This window comes from Ips typographus, linkage group LG1, assembly GCF_016097725.1.
Source record: "Ips typographus isolate SLU linkage group LG1, UJ_Ityp_2.0, whole genome shotgun sequence".
Taxonomy (NCBI): domain Eukaryota; kingdom Metazoa; phylum Arthropoda; class Insecta; order Coleoptera; family Curculionidae; genus Ips; species Ips typographus.
This window is the reverse complement of record NC_138422.1, coordinates 3253619-3265851: the sequence shown is the minus strand read 5'-3', so window position 1 is coordinate 3265851 and position 12233 is coordinate 3253619. Positions and strand designations below refer to the sequence as shown.

General features: G+C 33.1%; 1 protein-coding gene and 1 long non-coding RNA gene across 3 annotated transcripts in view; both read right to left on the bottom strand.

Moving 5' to 3' along the window:
- Positions 1–12233, bottom strand: part of LOC145733459 (uncharacterized) — a 278672-nt gene that overhangs the window by 203141 nt on the left and 63298 nt on the right. The gene's annotated exons all lie outside the window — the stretch shown is intronic.
- LOC145733725 (uncharacterized) overlaps positions 1–12233 on the bottom strand; it is a 41479-nt gene that overhangs the window by 180 nt on the left and 29066 nt on the right. The gene's annotated exons all lie outside the window — the stretch shown is intronic.

Genomic DNA, 12233 nt, shown 5'->3' with positions numbered 1-12233 from the left:
TAGATCTAAAATAGTAGAATTTGTCAGTTTGACAACATCGCAACTAATTTCCGAGTTCGAAGTCGGAATTTAGTTAGTTTCCGAGTTCGAAGTCGGAATTTAGTTAATTTCTGAGTTTGAAGTAAAAATTTAAGAAAAATAACGTCTGTGGCCCTTCTACGAGAAATTGAAAATTAACTTATTTAGACAACCAATGGAAGTCACATTTGCCTCTGAAAATCCGCGTTCTGACATCACAATCTGGCAATTTTCAGAATTTGCTTATTACTTAACAAACATAAGGATACATCTGGCAACATTGGTTGACACTCTTGATGACGTAAAGTAATTTTTACAGCAAACGAATCATAGTTTACTTATCGCTGGGACATAAAACCGATTGCATTTTTATTCGTCGACTCTTTTTCCTGATGAATTCGTTTAGCCTGTAACCGACTTTATTTGTCTTTTACGACCGAACTAGTATCGAGGCTGCGGGACGGAAATCTGTGCATTTGAAGTTCGTAAAAGAATTTCCCGATGCAATCCGGGGCAAAACGCTGACAGAAACAGCGATTTCTCCTTTTTAAATCGAAATGTTGTAAACCCAATATTTCGAATTCAACAAACGGAATATTATGCAACTGCGGAAAAAATGGACTAATCCATTAGCCCCGAAAAAGGGTGAGGGCGGGCGACTTTATGTCTTTTGTGAAGGGCCCTCAAGTATCGTAAAAAAAACGTTCAAATCACTGTGCGGCAATAAATCACGGACTTAGCAGGGTGCGTTAAAAAAATTGTGATCGAGCATTATTAAAAATCGTGTTTAGGTCCTCGAATAATCTGGACGAAAAATCTGAACGTAATTGAACTAATAATTCATTCAAATTTACACGGCCCGCCATATTGCAGGCATGCAGCTCGGATTATCGTCGGTAATTGTTCTAGACGCGGGGTGTCCGTTGTTCGTGTGTCCAATGTTTAAGGCTCGACCCAATTAAATGTCCATTTCCTCTTTGTTTGCACTTAATATCGTGTCTAGTTTGCAACTTTCGATCTAATCCAGTCATTTACAATATGGGTGCAGTATGATTTGCTTTATTACAACCTGAACAACGAATCTAGAAAAAAATTTAAAAAAACATAAAAACTGAACTTGTTGAAAGCTAATGTACTTTGAAATTAGTGTCCCACGTTAAAAAAAATCAGCCAGATATGCCAACAAATCAAATTTAACATTTCTGAAAAAAAAATACAGTGTGTCCCTTTTTCAAGCCCCATTATGTAGATCTCGTTTATTTGAAGAGGTACAAGAGGGGTTAAATTGGGACAAAGTTGCTCAATTTATCCGAACTTCGTTTTTGTGGCATTTTAAAGAGCATTTTCTGTCCTGTAGAGTGTCCCAAAACAATGTCCCATTTAGTTTTCGGTTTTTTCGATAGAGGGTGTTTTTACAAAATTGCACTTTTATCTTATATATTTCGAAAAAATCAAATGCAATGGTATAGCTTACTATTACCTATTCCATAAGCAATCAGATTATCTATTAAAATACTGTAATATAATAACGTAATGTAATGACTTATTCATTATACTTCAATAATAATTGAGATTCCAATGGTGAGCATCGAATTTGGGACAGACTGTATATTCATTCCTACTCACAAGTAAAACCGTCTCAGATGATTATTGCAAATTAATAACAAAAACAAATTTAATTTTTCAACCTTCAACACCCTGTAAATACCCCCTTCCAAAAAAAAACTTTAGGTTGTATTTAAATTATTAAAACCTTGTACGGATTCTATCAAGGCAAATAGCGGTTACGTCATCAATTGCGATCTGTTGTATCTAAACTTATGTAAGAGCAGTATCACAATTGTTTTCCAGTGTTCTGTCTTTATTATTTAAATTAAAATTATTTACCGTTCTGTAGCCCACGTAGCAAGATTGTATGCCTGGAATATGCCTGGCAGTGACTTTCAGACAGGGGTACCTTCTCAAATATATGCCAGATATGTGCCCAGTATCTGAAAGTATATTTCCAATACGTGCCTGGCTTTGTCCCTTTAGTTAATGTGCCAGGCATGTTTCTCAAGAATCTAAAAATAACATTGATGTAGATGGAAATTTCAAAATTTTATTTTTTTTATAATTTCAGTAATTTTTGTAGTTTTTGTTTGGTTTACGCGTTGTAATCTTCTTGTGGTTGAATTGGCTCAACGGCTGAATGAAAATGTAAGGTTTTAAAATAAGACATATTTATATTTTGCTTTTCTTATATCCATTTATAGATTATACTATATTTTCATTATTCTCATTTAATCATTGAGTTTGAAATAGTGTGTTACATCTTGTAACAATTTTACGAAACTTTTTGTTTTCAATTTATAACAAACTATACTATAGAGACCAGTTTTCACTTCTCACACATACCCCTGGCATATACTTATTGAAATATTTAAAAAGTTAAATTTGTACAGCAGCCGGGTATATGTCAGGCATATTCTCAAATTCATATGCGGCTAGTCATATGCCTGGCATGTATTTTTCACATGAATATACTTTATTTGTTATGTGGGAGAGGCGTAGTAGTCCATAGTTCTATTCCTAAAATCCTTCAAATTGTATTTTTTTTCTCTTCATTTTGTGTTATTTTCTACTCGTGTTAGTACTCTACTCGCATGTAATGGCTATTACTCACTCGATTTATTACAACACTCGCAGTAATAGCTATCATTACATGCTCGTTGAATAATATACTACCTCCAATACATGTTTGTGATAACATATTTGTGCTATTCTAAAAGTCCTAACTTTATTTTCTATATAAATGTCATGGTAATTTGTAAGTTTAACGCAAAACGATTATTCTCTGATCCGGTCTGATAGGTACCGACCAATCAAAAAGCCAGACTAGGAAAACCGCGAGCGAAAGTTTCGGTTAGTTGTATTTTTCTTTAAATTGGAGCCATCCATTCTCATTAAATAGCTCTTTAAAGTTTCATTATAGTCTCGCCAAACTCTACTGTAAAACCGAAAGTTTTCACATAAATCAGCGAAAAAATTAGCCGCTCCGGAACAGGCAGGTCCTTTTCATTTCCTTGCTTCTTTTCGGTTTAGCTTGCGGCCAAATTATTACGCTGACAGTAACAAGATTTTTAATTCGTGTTGTTTTCTTAGTAGCAATTTAATCGATTTAAGTGTAAATTCGAGAAAGTTTATGTAACACATGTATAAAATTCAATTTTTATTAACTAGAGTGTATAACTAATGAGTGACAGCCCCCTGATATAGGGAGCAAAAATCAAGCCTCCAACTTGACACTTTTTACATGTTTTTAAATAGATCTGTAAGGTCCCGGGGGAAATGAAAACGCGCCCCGTGTTCCATAAATATTTATTCGCTTCCTTGCTCTGAAAGTAATTTTCTTCAATGCGACTTTCTTTGTCCTAATGGTGTTCGAAAATATAAAGATAATCACCGTAAAAGACTTCGTAATGATAAATGGGCATTAGTTCGGGACACAATCCATTAGTTTTCAGGTGATGCCCGAGGGGTCGAACAAGAAAGCTTTTCGTGTCTGTTCTCTTTTTCTTAAATTATTGTTTCGTTTTTTTTTGCAACAGCTCCTCCCCAAACTTCTGATTCAATATTCAGACAAAACTTCTTGACAGTCAACTTTCAAAACTTCTATACAGACGTTTGCAGGTGACGACTTAAAAGTGAAACAAAGTTGACAGATTGCCGGAGGGTGGTGTTAATAACCCCTAGCCACCCGAGAAAGCGGAGAAAAAAAAAACGGTAAATCGTATACAATTAAATTATGCAAATCAACCGAAACCGATTCGCAGATTACGAAAAACCCTTCGAAAACCGCGACTCGGAAATTCAAAATTATTCATGCAACTGCCAAAACAAAAATGCAAATCCTCACTTCCGTATCTACACTGGGCGTTGTGATTCTTACTTTGCACATTTACTTTCGTTTTGATAAATTGCCTTTCAGCATCGTCTGGAAACTTTAACGGACCGGCTTCGTGATGACTAAATTTCTGTTATTACGAAAAATGGTTTGCTATTAAAATCCCGTTTTAAACTGGTCAATTTGTCTTCAAATTTTCAATTAAGAATGCCGCTATTGCAATAATTTCTGCTGATTTATAATGCATGAGATGTTGAAATCGAGGTTGAAATAGTTTGAAGTAAAAAATACAATAGAACACACTTTACTTTATATTTTTTATTCCGCTTTATAATTTTTGTACATTTTAGTCTTGACCTAATTTTAATTTCTACATATTTTTATTTTATTCCAAATATGTAAAAAAATTTATTAGTACGTCACTGCATTGGATATTTCAGTACAAAATTAGTATTAGTATAGTTAATAGTACTTTTACATTTATTAGTACAAAGTTTTGCAGATAGTTTTATGCCTTGTTATAAGCTCGTATATACAGGGTGGTTCAGTTTTAAATGTCAATAATCACCAATCCATAGCCAATTAAAAAATAAGTTGACATTCATTATGTCATTTTCCAGAAAAGTGCTTCCTAAGGAAAATACAGTCCTTCAAATTTTTGTTTAAAAAATCGGTTTTTTGTCATAACTGTCAGACCGTTGGAGCAATATTGATCAAATTTGGAACAAGCACTTTATTACACGTTATTACGGTCAAAGACCCAAAACTAACCCAACCCAACTTAAAAATTGTCTTGGAAACGGAAAATTCACTTAAGAAGTTTAAAAAATATTATTGTAGCCAGTTTTCATAGTTTCCAGACAAACTAAAAGACTTTAGTTTTGAAAATTGAATTAGAAAAGATAAAAATTCCAGAAGCTTAAAAATTGTGTTTGTAACCAGTTTTCATGCAAATCGAGAGACTTTAATACTAAAAATTGACTTGTAGACATAAAAACTACTTTTTCAAGAATTTGTTACTACAAATTCATACATTTAAACCTTAAAAATTGACTTGAACCCCAAAATGTAACTGAACTAATAAAAAGTGACATCAGAAGCTTAAAATTTGCATTTGAAGTAAGTTTTCATAATTTGAAGACAAATCTCAATATTTTAGTCTTGAAAATAGTCTTAGATGCAGGACATTGACATTAGATTTATGAAAATTGTCTTGAAAACGAACTTTTCGTGCTTTTTACTTTGCTTTTCATTTTCTTCTGGACTATTTTCAGTGCTTCAAAACTGCTTTCAGCTTGGAAAATCGAGTTTCAAGACTATCTTCACCAAGTTATTGACATAGCAAACATTTACATTCTTCATAGACTTAAAATGGCATTCGAAGCTTTGTTACTATTCAATCGACTTCTAGACACCTCAGTGCTAAAAATTCGGGTATTTCTTAATAAACTAGACTGTTTTTAGTGTTTAAAGGTTGTTTTCAGTGCCTCAAATCGAGTTTCAAGACTATCTTTACAAAGTTTTTGACTTATCAGGCCTAAAAGCCAGTGTGTCCACTGACCATAGTCTTGAAAATGTTATTTCAAGCTTCTTCACTATTAAATTGACTTCTACACTCATAGGTACAATAAATTGTAGCATCTCTAAGAAATTCAGACTGTTTTTAGTGCTTTTTAAGACTGAAAAATCGAGTTTAAGACTATTTCCAAAAGTCAAGTTTCTTCAGTAATAAAAATAAAAAATTTGGGTACCAAATGCTACAATAATAGTCTTGAGAACTAATTTTTAGAAATAAAATAGTCCGAAAATTTAATTTACTTCTAGACTTGTTGTCCAGTCCAGAAAATTCAGTTGTACACCAATTAAAGTCTTGAAAATATGCTTTTGGACTCTCTTTAGTCCTAGTAAAGTCAGATCTAGCATTAAAAGTCAACTTTTATATTATTTTTAGTAGTAAAAAATGAGTTTCATGCACAATACAATCTTTGTCTTGATTTCCGGACTTTTTTTAGTTCTTGAATGCCAGTTTCAGACACTCAACCAGGATGGCAGTCTGATAGAGCGAATCATACGACCATTCCTAGTAGTAAAAAGTTTTTAGACTATTCAGTACAAATTTGGACTCTCACAAGTCTTCATGTTCAGTTTTACACTATAAAACGATTTTTTAAATTGAAATTTGGAAGACTGTATCTTCCTTAGGAGACCTTTTTCAGATAAATGACATAATGCAAGTCAACTTATTTTTTGATTAGCTATCAAATGGTGAATTGTTGACACTTAAAACTGGACCACCCTGTATATTTTAATTTTGAGTATAAAAATAAGCTAGACAATAAGAGTTTAATACTTTTAAATCATGGAAAAAAAATTTCTTGAACTAGAAAAATCAATAAATGTGACTTTAGTACGAGATTTCATCAATTTGTGTAACATTTTGGCAATGTTCTTAAATCAGCGGAAGTAGACCGTTTCCTTTGAGCACATGCTTTTGTAAGAGCTTTAAAATTTTATAGAAAAAATTAGTATCCAAGTGTCCATGTTGAGCTCTTCATAATAGAGCCGTCATTTCCAGAATAAAAACTTATAAATGCATATATTTTCATGAAAAAAGCAAACAGAAAAAATAAAAAAAATCAAATTTTCGGAAATTCTGTTTAAAAATCACTATTTTATGTAACTCATATTCATAGTGCTCATTCGTTAGTCAGAAATCTGTTTATAAAAATTTAACTTTCCCAACAAATTTAATAAATACAATTGGAAAGCCAAAGGTAAACTAATCTTCTTATAACTGCAATACGGTAAACTTTCCAACCTCAAGCATGTATAAATCCGGAAACTGCAGCGGGGAAATTAAACGCGAAAAGAAAACCTCGCCACGGTTGCAGAATAGACAAATGGGGATGTTAAAAGGGAAAATTAATAGGGCAATTATTCGGTAATAAGTCCGGTTGCCTTGGCTCGGTAACTTTCAACATTCGTTGCCGCACGCGGTTTTTTTAATTAAAACTAATGAAAGAGTGAAACGCGAGATTGTTTCTTAATGATTGGCAAAAACCGGAAAAAATCTCCCAATCGAACGAATATGAAACGGGAAAAAGCTCGACCCGATGCCGGATCAATTACGGCGATTTTCGAAACCACCCCTTCCGGCCCTATTGTATAACAATCCGGGGTCTATTTATAACGTAACCTTATTAAACATCATAAAAGGGCCGCAGAAAGGTAATTTAGCGCGAGTTATTATCCGGGCGAATCCAATTTTCGCACATATATGTGCGAGCGAGTGGAAAAGAGAAACACGGAAACGGACCCGTTGGTTGGGGAAGAATTATATCCGGATTACCCGATGTGGCCCTGAGAATTATTTTTCTACGCTCATCCAAATGAATCCGACCTAGTTAACGGGCCAAAACAGATGACTCAATTACCCAGGTAAATTGGGTGATGGGATTGGCCCGTCTCTGACAGAAACATAAATTCGGTTGTCAAGCGTTTTCGGGGAGACAAATTCTTGAGGCACTTAAATTTTTTTTTGGGCTTTTAATACGTTTCCCACCCACTAAATTTAAACCTCCTAAAATATAATGAAAAAGGCGTGAAATGTATACGGTGTGTCCAAAAATTTTTTTAAGAATTGTCCATTGCAATTTGTGCTGAGTATACATGTGCGACATTTGCATAAATCTGAGTTTGTAATTGGTCAAAAAGCAGCTTTTGCTGCGTTTTTTGACCTGTTAAGTGTGAATTGTTGAAAGACAAAACGAACTAGATTACTTTCAAGATTTGGTTAATCCTGCCATGTGCATTAGAATAAGTTTTGGATTATTTTCATTAAAAGTAATATGAAGATTAACATGAGTATCAATGAATTTCCAAGTGAATTGACTAAGATATATGGCCCTTAAACACTAACTTCATGTGGATGTGGTCATATTAGTCTGAAAAGTTATTTTGGGGTGGATGTTTCTGCCACTTTTACATGAAATCAATAGCAATTCTAGTATTTTTGCAACTTTTGCCCTGATGAAACAAGTATTCATCAGGTAGTTAAACTTTGTCGTTTTTCTGAGTACCACTTTTGTAATTTTGAAAATAGCAGCACATCCGATAAATCAGAAAAAACAGTTGTTTTGAAGCATATTAGTGTACTATTTACAGTGTTGCCTATCCATCTCGAGCCTAGCCATCTCGAGGATTTTCTTAAATACAGACCTAAATTTCTCTACTACAAAAAAAAACGGATTTCAACAAGAAAATCAACGATTACACGAATATGATTTATCCTTGAGTTAATTGAACAAATTGTATTAACGATTTCCTTTAAAGAAGCTTATAGTGCCAATACGAAGAAATCTATTAGAGTTCTCTGAACCTGAACTGATTGAATTTAAGTCCAGAGAACGGATTTACCGTTGTTGGTTTATTGGTTTATATTTGTAGCTTATATCATTGAAAATGAAAATAGTTTATGTTATAAAAGGTTTAATAAATTTGCATCTGGCCTTCAAAACCTTTTGAAAATGTTTCTTCAAAGATTGAAACGTCCTAACTTCGTGTTAGGGGAGGTTTTATGTTGTTGTTAATTTATAGGCCCTGATAATTAAAAATTAAATTAAATTAAAAATGATCTCAAATCACACTCAAAAACTTCACATCAAACAAACACATATTTTGGTTCTTTAGGCAAATTTGCATCTGCAGCATTTGTTGAATTAACTATTGCTTCTTAATTTAATAAAATATGTTTTTTCAGCAAACATAAATTGAAAACACATTACTCTCATAATTACAGTTTGGTTTATGAATTGTGAAACCTTTTTGCACATCCGCTGCGGCGCTTCCGAGCCACCCAGTTGGCCTTTTGATTAAACTTAACTCCCCCAGGTGGGACCCGCCAACTTCCAAACTTATTTCCAATCTCCATTACTACGCTCAAAGCGAACTTTAATTTTTTTCATTTTAAGGCCGGGCATTTGGATGATTAAAAAATACCGACCAGACAGTAATACGGATTTTAAATTTTAGCAAGTTTTTGGTCCGGATCGATATGTACAGCTAGTTTGGAATATCATTGTTACAAAGCGACTGCAACATCATTTAACAGATCAGATAAACGAGTCTGGCTTGCTTATTGTATTCGAACAAAATTCAATTCGTCTCTATTTCGGGACTTTTCAAACATCGTTGACGTTTTATCTTCATCACCAGACCGAAACGGACAGCTACACTTTTGTTACGATGTAAAAGCTGTCGGATATAATGTTTTGTTTGCAATCAAATGATAACGAGGTTGTAACCCCTACTCTTTTGGAGAAACTATAATAGTATTTTTAACGAACGACGTTTTCTAATGGAATCGCCATCTAAATATTGAGAGAATTGAAGATGGTTACTTCCGCAAAAGATTATTTCTTACTTACGTCAGTTATCAGGAAGACCTCTGACGAGGAGTATACGGATATTCTAACTTAAAAGTTAGTTATTAGTGATAAATGTTCACTTTTTGAACAACTTCCATTCTGATGTCTCTTTGATCATTTGTTGTAATCTACGACAAAAAAATTCCAAAACCTAGAATTGGGTAATCTTGGTGCTCACTCATTCTCATCAATCTTGAAAAAGAAATATTTGATTTCATTTTTCATTCGTCAATTTTTCAAAAACTAATAAGTTTAGAAAAGTAGTAGTCCATAAGTTTAGGTTTAGGAATTCCAATTGCTTCTTTGGGTTTATTAACACATTTCTGTCATTTTTGGTCTTGCTGGATTTTGATCTCTCTTGGGTTTATGGCTCAGAAAATATCACGAATAAAAACTTAAAAATAAACCAGAGAAGTCGATCAAAAAAAATTTGCCATTCTCCAACCCTCTTCAAGGTTTTCGTATAATATTATACTTAAGTGTTTTGTAATAGTGGTAATTGTACCAAGGGCGTAAAACCCAACTTTTCACAAACATGCGTGCGTAAAGTTTATTTCGTCACAAGCTGATTCCGATCATGGTAGAATGGTTGTTACATCGGATACAAAGTTGTTGAAAAATAAATATTTGCTACAAAAACACTAAACAATAGAATAAATCACTATTTTCAGTGAAAATCGGTTTTCAAACAGTTATGGTTTGGATTTACTATTATTCTATCTTTAAGAATTGCCTTGTTAAGGTCACGTGACTGATTTCACAATTCAGCTCGAATTTTGACTTAGAAAATAGCTACAAACTAGATAACTTTGAATTTTTACACTTTAGCAAGTTAAAAATGGATTTTTTTAGTCACGTGACTGTTTTCAAGCAGCTCTGGTTTTGATTTACTATTATTCTATCTTTAAGAATTGCCTTCTTGAGGTCACGTGACTGATTTCACAATTTAACTTCAATTTTGGCTTAGAAAAGCTACAAACTAGATAACTTTGAATTTTTGCACTTTAGCAAGTTAAAAGTGGATTTTTTTATTCACGTGACTGTTTTCAAGCAGCTCTGGTTTTGATTTACTATTATTCTATCTTTAAGAATTGCCTCCTTAAGGTCACGTGACTGATTCCACAATTCAGCTCGAATTTTGACTTAGAAAATAGTTACAAACTAGATAACTTTGAATTTTTACACTTTAGCAAGTTTAAAGTGGATTTTTTTATTCACGTGACTGTTTTCAAGCAGCTCTGGTTTTGATTTACTATTATTCTATCTTTAAGAATTGCCTCCTTAAGGTCACGTGACTGATTCCACAATTCAGCTCGAATTTTGACTTAGAAAATAGTTACAAACTAGATAACTTTGAATTTTTACACTTTAGCAAGTTTAAAGTGGATTTTTTTATTCACGTGACTGTTTTCAAGCAGCTCTGGTTTTGATTTACTATTATTCTATCTTTAAGAACTGCCTCCTTAAGGTCACGTGACTGATTCCACAATTCAGCTCGAATTTTGACTTAGAAAATAGCTACAAACTAGATAACTTTTGAAAATAATACAATCTTGAAGAAACGTCTTTTTGAGTAACTCGTAGCATCTGCTACTGATAATGTGTGTTAATAAACATTCACTCGCTTTTTGTAAACATTCCCTGATAAATTCAAACAAAAACTGAAGATTTTTAATACGGTTATGAATATAAAGTCAACATTAACAGGAACGGTACTGAAACAACGGGAGGCCGGTCTGGAAATTATGCTAATGAAGAAGTTTACGGCGACTTAACTCTCTTAAAAAAAGGCGGCAAAACTTCTTTATTTAATAATCGAGTTGCCTTCAGGAGGCAGTTTAACTCAATAAAAAAATTAATTTTTTACAAAAAAATATGGAGACAACAGCGTGGTTCGAGGACGTTTAAACCCAATTATTAGATCAAAGAGGGTTGTTTTTTTTCCTAAAATATTGTTTAAACTTATTGATTTTCCGTAATTTTAAAACCAGCTGGATTTTTATACATGATTGCACCGACATGTTTTTACTATTAGCCTGTCGGTTTATGTGCTTTACTAATTACTTTTTCTCGTTAAAAATGTGAGGGAAAACCGGTGCATATTCATCACGCCTAAACCTGTTACACAAATTAACCTTAAGATTAATAAGTTGTCTGTAATTAATAAATCCCACCCTTAAAACAGATTTGCATATTCAGACAATAGCAAAAGCTTTCTAAGACCTCGAAGAGGTCGTTTGCTTTTATTAAAATACTTCCTTAACTCCTCTAATAAGTTCTTTTATTGCCGGCCGAACGGCTTGATTAATCAAAATCATCCCTTTTGTTCTTGCCCCCCTCCGATCCAATCTGACCCCCTCAAGTCCAGATTATTATGCTTTCGGCTTCATCGGAGGGGAAACTTTTAATTTCGCATATTTTCCAGATTAATGCGATTTTAGTGCGTCCACGCGAAAAAAATCAAAACCTCATTTTACTCGGGTTTATCAAAATAATAAAGAGTTAATAAACCTGATTAAGCCGCAATCACATCGTAACGCATTCATTATGTCGACAACAAAACACTGTGGAAACGCAATTTTAATCGTTTTTAGGCTGGCGTGTCTAAAGCTCATTACACAGTGGATTTTTTAATGTCCTACATTGTAGGAAATAAGTCGTAAAAGTCAGAAAAATAAAAATATATTTAGTTTTTTTGGATAATCCATCAATCTTGAAGAAATCAATCATCAAAGTTTAAGTTCTAATTGAAAAGTAATTAATGCTTGACAAATTCGTTGGTTTGATCAATTCAAGTGAGAAAGTTGGATTTGAACGTTAAAAGAATTAGTTAAAGTGTGTCAAAAAAAATACTACAACAAAGTTTTGTGACTTAAATATGACTAACTAACCCAACTTACTAA